The sequence below is a fragment of the Furipterus horrens genome, unplaced genomic scaffold, assembly GCF_987537825.1.
Source record: "Furipterus horrens unplaced genomic scaffold, mFurHor1.1.pri manual_scaffold_5, whole genome shotgun sequence".
NCBI lineage: Eukaryota > Metazoa > Chordata > Mammalia > Chiroptera > Furipteridae > Furipterus > Furipterus horrens.
In genome coordinates, this window is record NW_028327175.1 from 55,176,754 (window position 1) to 55,184,033 (window position 7,280).

The 7,280-nt window shown below is 34.5% G+C and overlaps 1 pseudogene; it reads left to right on the forward strand.

Moving 5' to 3' along the window:
• The first annotated feature begins 4,193 nt into the window (after window positions 1-4,193).
• LOC150008651 (heterochromatin-stabilizing protein CFDP1 pseudogene) lies at window positions 4,194-5,948 on the forward strand (annotated as a pseudogene).
• Window positions 5,949-7,280: the final 1,332 nt, after the last annotated feature.

The following is a 7,280-nucleotide window of genomic DNA, read 5'->3' on the forward strand; positions in this document are numbered from 1 at the left end:
GCCTTGCCCTCTTGCTCCTGGCTCGATTTAAACAAAGGTACTTACCACAGTCAGGACATCGAAGAGTGAGAAGAAAAAGAGTAGAGGTATTGACTTCTCTTCATTCCCTTCCTCTCTGTATTTTGGTTGTGTTTGTTATTGTTGTTGTTGGTTTTCCTTTCAGTCAGTGACCACAGCTCCTGAATGATAGTCTGCTCCCTCGATTAGGAGAGGCTCAGTAATGCTCACCCTTCTCTTGCCTTTCAGGTCTGTTTCTGGTCCCTGCAAGCTTTATAATAAATGTTTGATTTCTTTAACCTTGACCACACTGTGGGAATATACCTTTCATTATACTTGTCTCAATTAAAACTTTGACTATGCCATTCATATCTTCTGGCACAGAAATGGATCCATACAGTTAAGTACGTTGCTATAATAGTATCACTTTTATATATCAATATATCAATATATATATATATATATATATATATATGTGTGTGTGTGTGTGTGTATCTATGTCTGAGAATTCTATTGATTTCACTAATCAATGATTTAATCTTTACCAACACTAAATTAGGTGTTCTCACTTTATAATTAAATTAATATTAAGATACTAAGAGAACCTGGCTGGTGTGGCTCAGTGGGTTGAGCACCAGCCTGTGAACCAAAGGGTCATCAGTTTGATTCCCAATCAGGGAAGATGCCTGAGTTGTGGAACAGGTCCCCAGTTGGAGACGCACAAGAGGCAACCAGACACTGATGTTTCTCTACTTCCCTTTCTCCCTCCCTTCCCCTCTCTCTAAAATTAAATAAATAAAAACTTTTAAAAAAAAGATACTAAGAGGGGGTTCAAGGAGGTACTGGTCTCCCCGCAGAAGAGATTAATCAGTTATGTAGTTTAGAATTGCCAGTTGTGGTGCTAATATAAAAACGTACATATTTTTTAGTTTGTTTTATTTTGCCACAACAAGGGCAAACTATCACCTCCTTAACCTAGACAACCATTGTAATTAAGTATGAATAGATAGCAGGATTAGTTTCCACCTTATTTTTCGTCAGAAGGATTTTTCTACTCTTTTTTTTTTTTTTTTACAAATATTTATTTAAAAGAATTTGTACAGACATAACACTTACTTTCAAAGAGCAGAGGAATCTCTTATATTTTGAACACACAGACACTGTGGAAACTTAAAACTGCAGTTAAGGCAGGAAGAAGAAATCTCTCTCCTTCCCCAGCCAGGGACTGAGACCTGGAGCTAAAAGTTTTTCGGTCAGCCAATCCCTATCTCTGTCCCCTTAAGTCTGAGTGACTTTATTAGAGATCTGGCTTTGGTGGAGTAGAGAGCTACAGGGCTTGGAGACAGACCCTGATGCCTTTTCTTTGGGGAGGGAAGGCCACCTGCCCAATCCACGGGAGAGGGGGTGGCCAGCAGCTGACCTGAGCTGAGGCTGCCTTACAGAAGATGGAAGACCCAAGAGAAGGAGGGATAAATGTAGAAGTCTCACCCACTCACATGGGTAAAGGAATTGCCACTCACTTGAATCTCAACCCACTCCTGTGGTGGATTTTTCTACTCTTGCTGCTTTAATTACTTTTCAATATAAATTTCAGTGTCAGCTTACCAAATGCTAGAGAAAACACTTTGATTTTGATTCAAATTACATAGGATTTATTGCACTGATTTATTTGTCAAATTTTATATTTTTTATAATGTTGGGTTTTTGTATAAATTAAGTTGGTTAATTTTCAATAAAATTATAAATGTAATTATTGACTACAGCTTTTACATTTTCTTTTGATATCTGAAGTTTATTATAGCTATAAAATAGTCTTAAAAAACAAATATTCTCTGCTTTTGATGCTATATAGGTATAAGTTTTGTCCACTAAGCTTATATTTAAACAATTTGCTAAAATTCCATTATTTCTCATAATGTGTATGTAGAAAAGTTATTTTAAATAAAATGTATTTTTTCTTTTAATTCTTATGCCTTTATTTGACTTTTCCCTCCTTTCTATCTTCCTGTTTACAGTACCAGAAAATGATGAATATAAGTACTAATCATAAACTTTTTTTTTTTATTTTAAAATAAATGCTACTAACGTTTCCCCATAAACAACAGGTTGTGTGATAAATTTCTTGTAAAATTCATTACCGGGTTTAGGACTTTTCCTTCAGTCAATTTACAGATTAACATTTTCCTCAAAACTATGAATGTGTTTTTATTTTTATCAAAAAGTTATAAAATTTTAAATATTACTACGGTGAATAGTACCATTTACCCAGGATAGCTAGGCCTCCTTGAAAGTCTTTAACCTAGTAATGAGAGTCCTTTTTCATTTCCTCCAATTTGCAGATGGCCTAAGGTTTAGTTGCCTTTTAATAACGCTGTTGCTACTATTCATCACTAGATGCCTCTAATGCCTGCTTTTGTTTACTGTTTTCTCTTTTCTTTTCCATTCACTTTTTTAAAACCGTGCTTGATAGGTGTGTGTTGCATGTTTTTCTTACTCTTTTGGGGTCCAGAATCCATTAAATAGTGCTCTTTTTCAGAATGTAGTTATTCTGAAATGAGAAGACCATTCAGAACACATAGTTTGCCTCCTTATCATTAAAAGAATGAAACTTTTATTACATATACAGATATTTTCATGATTAAAGTATATACAATTTGAGAAAACGTGGTAATGGATAAAGAAATAAATATTGGAATTTATGCAATATTGAAGATAAAAGTAATAAATACATGGTACATTAAAATATCTAAAACAGAACCATATATTTGATTATTTGATTATGAATACAATATATATCTTCATAGTCCATAATTTAATTTGCTTCTAAATAAAATTCAAAGCAGTTTAATTTAATAAAACTTCATGATAACTTTTCTTTGAAATATTTTGTTTATTTAAATTAGCAAAAATAATATCTATAACATATAAATTATTAAATTTAATGGTTGCTTCACTTTCTCACTGAAGTCTCTTCTCCACTTAATTAGTCCTCTGTTTGGGTAATCATTAATGTCTTATTTTTTCATTACAACTTTCAGGCTATCACGCTCTTTGGAGTAAGGTATTTAGCCCTATTTTCCATCTCCAGCAAAAGTTCACAATTTCTTCAGTAACTTCTAAGTTGACTCATTCAGTTGTCTCTTTATTTATATGAACTTCATTACACAGGTTTATGAAAATTAGTAAATTTATGACCACAACTTTAACCTCATAGATTACTTTAACCATATTGATTTCTTTATTTCTAATTTATAACAAATTAGAGAAAAATAATATTAACTACCCTGATTATGGTCTCTTTTTTCCTCAGATTTATATTTTCTTTCCCCCCTGTTTTTTTCTGATTTATTCCCCATTTGAAGTGGCCCTAATTAATAAGAGTGACCTTTCTAACTATATACGCATTTGAGTTCTCACCCAACTTAACATGTACTTTTAAATCAGTTGTCCTTTAATATCATTTTAAATTTCTCCATCTCTATTGACTGTTTTTCATGAGTCAACAAATATACTCATCAATCCTAGGAATAATGTGCCAGAAATACTTTTTCTTCTGGTAAACTTATCTTTAATGTAATGAAATAAAGAGGAAAAAAAAAAAAAGAATGAAGAAGAGATGTAACTCTCAAATCATCCTTATCAAAAGAAGATAGAAAGAAATCATATCCAGAGGTAGAAATACTGTTAATAAACTAAATAGAGGACATCTTACTGACTTTTATCAAGAAACATAAATCAAAAGAAAATCCAGTTTTAAAAAATCTTAGTTATGGTACTATAAAAATGTTACCTTATATATAAAGTATAACAAAAGAATCGTTTAATCTATTTTCACTCAGCATTTCAGAGTGTTTTTATATACCATTTATTTTCCTTTGAAATCTTTTTACTAGCGTTGTATCAGAGTATACTATTAAGTATATTATAAAAGATTAGAATGTAACTTCTTTTGGCACTCTATTTATGTTTACTACTGACTTCAAAGGACATTCAGGATGTAGAAGTTATTTTCCCAGAGGTACAAATGAAAAATAAGCCTGTCAGCAATTCTCATAGACAAGTGATGCAGAAGCAGTTTTAGCAAAGACATAGTATATCCTTTTAACCAGAAATGATTTGTGTTTTCTTGGGGCAATGTCTATCTGCTGCAATGTTAACACTGACATCAATAGCTAGAAAATGACAGCAGAAGATAAATGGTCCTCAAGCGTAAAAATCAGCATGCAAGAAGCTTGGCCATTGGGAAAATATCAGGATGAGCATGAATGACCACCCAAAATATGTCTTTTGAAATATTAGTTTTAAGCTGGTTATTAAGAAACAAAAGACTCTTTCCTGGCTGAGTATCAAACTTGTTTGGTGTGTCATCGCAATAGGCCAAAGTTATAGATTGTATCCCCTGTTAGGACACATACAGGAATCAACCAATAAATGCATGAATAAATGGAGTAAAAAATTGATGCTTCCCTCTCTCTCTCTACTCTTCCTCCCCCCTCCCTCTCAAAATCAATAAATATTTTTTAAAATAATGTCATATAATACAGGGCATTTTTTTTAAAGAAACAAGAGACTCAGAATGAAACTTTGATTCTAAAAGACTTTAGATAGAAAACCTGCTTAAAGTATGGAACCATCACCTTAGCATCATAATATAAACTAAATGATGCACACAGGGAGAAATCTAGCAAAACCTTTCCTCTGTGTCCCTTTGTTTCTAAGTGGTCCAGCAAGAATTTATCATATATTTGTTCTTTCTCATCTGTCTGTGAATTGCTTATTCAGGTCTCATATTTGTATGGTACCCTCACATGTAAATTCATGTAATTTTTAGATATATATTCCCTATTATTTTGTCTTGTGTTAATTATTAGCCCAGTGAGAAGTTCTGTTTTGTTTTTTTTTACTCTGACAACCACAAACTTTTGCTTACATAAAGACCATAACCTTATAATAATCCTTGTAGCATTTTAAGGGTAGCAATATCATTAAAACTATTACTCATGTGCGACAAGAAGAGCTCTTAGCTGGTATTTTCTAAGGTAGAGAGAATAGTCCTTTAGCCATATACTTTCTCTCTCTTTCTCTCACCACCTCAAAGGAGGATGAGAATTACGTGCCTTTGGGTAAAAGGTATAGTGAAGACGATATAAATGAATTAGTTAAGTAACAGACACACACACACAAAAAAAAAAAAAAAAACAAAGAAGGAAATAAGTATCAGTGCATTCCTGCCAAGAAGAGAAAACAAAGTGGCCTCTCATTAAAAGAAGAGGAAGGGGAGAATGTCAGGGAAAAATCTGGAGGAAGTAGGAGTTTGGAAGAAGACGCAGCTTCAGAGCAGGAAGAAGGCACTGGGTGAGAGGATGCAAGAAGGAAGGAGGGTGAATTGCGGGCCATCTTTTTCATGATGTGGGACCAAAATCAAAACTGCCCCCTGTGTTCACAAGTTAAATAAATGAGAGGAGACTGAAGAAATAAGACGGATTCAGATAAATTGTTGGCCAAAGCAAAGAGCTAGAGAAACCTGAAGGGACAGAAAAAGTTAAAACAACCACGATGTTTGATTTAACTGTTGAAGAAGTCAGGGTGACTGAGGGAGTGAATGCTACATCTAAAGAGGCCAAAGCTTTCTTGAAGCAAAATGAGAAAGAAAAAACATAGGCTAACATCTCTTCAACTCTGCCTTCACTTGCTGTCAGGTTAGGATTTAAAAAATCAAGGGGCATGAGCAGTCTTTTGGAAATTTTGGAACAAAGAAGCAGAAGATGCTCCTAGAGAAATCTAAAGTTAACTGGGAGAGTTGAAAGGAAGAAGAGGGCATTGATGAAGAACGAGCGATCCACAGTTGAGGGGAAGAAGGATACATTGAACAAAAAGCTTTTCTAGACCCAGTGGATCTCAGGCAGTTTGAAATAGGGCAAGATCTCAGGCTGAGCCAAATTAAACCCTGATGTTTTTTGGGCAAATCAATATCAGCTTAATCCCATGAGTCTCTTGTGCAACTATAAGATATTTCCAGTGTTTCTCCTCAACTGTTTCCTAGCAAGGCCCCCCCCCTTTTTTTCTGCATTGGGTTTCTTTGTACTAAGGGGGACCCAAAAAACAGGAAATTATGTATTAAAAAATTGTGTAGTTATTCTTACCTGTTTAAACTTCAGTCACCTGCAAAATACTCTCCATTTGATGCAATACACCTATCAAAATGTTATTTTTCCACTGCTATAAACAGTTTTGAACTCATTGGTATTGATGCCTTTTAGTGTTTCTGCCTTTTTTTGTTTCACCTCTTTCACTTTGGCAAACGTTTCCCTTTGAGGACTTTTTTCATCCGGAAAACAAACAAAAAAAAGTAGCTCTGGGCGAGATGGGGTGAATAGGGAGGATGGGTCACCAGGAGCATGCCATTTTAGGTAAACTGCTGAATGCTCAGCATGGAGTCGGCAGGTGCCCTCATAAATCACCCATCATGTAATGGGTAAATGTGTTGAAAGTCTTCAAAAAAACATTCACTGAAGCCAAACAATCTCCAAGGGCAACGCCAGCTGGTACACTGATACAGATGCACTCTAGAACATTCACCTGGTGAGGGAAGCCTGTACTATAAGACACTCACCCTCCAGAACATAATTCCATTTTTCGGGGGGTTCCCCCTTGTATCTTTATTTCACATGGTTTCACTCATTTTACTTTTTCTTTTTCTGGTTCAATTTGAGTTGATACTTTTATTAAATCATTTTTACTATTATTCTATTATAGTTTCTTCAATCTTTCCCCCTTTGCCCTCTTTTGCCCATCCCACTTCCTGTTCCCTCAGTCAATTCCCACACTGTTGTCCATGTTCATGGGTCATTCATACATGTTCTTTAACTAGTCCCTTCCCCTTCTTTCCACCATTATTTCCCTCCCCTGCCCCCTCTGATACTGTCAGTCTGTTCCATGTTTCCATGTCTGTGTTTCTATTTAGTTCATTAGTTTATTTTTGTTCATTAGATTCCTCTTATAGGTGGGATCATGTGGTATTTTTCTTTCACTAACTGTCTTATTTCATCTAGCATAATATTCTCCAGTTCCAAAAGCTTGTCTTTAAAAAATAAAAGTAAAAAAAAGTTCGTCCTACAAAGTAAAATTGTGTATGTGGTGTGTTAAGGACTTTTCTTGTATACCATCTTCCCACTGAAACCTCAAGATGCAAATGACACTTTATTCGGAAAAGAAAGGTGGTTGCAGTGTATTTTTTTACTGTTTCATTAACAGTACAACTGAAAAAGCATGAGAAGGAAGCA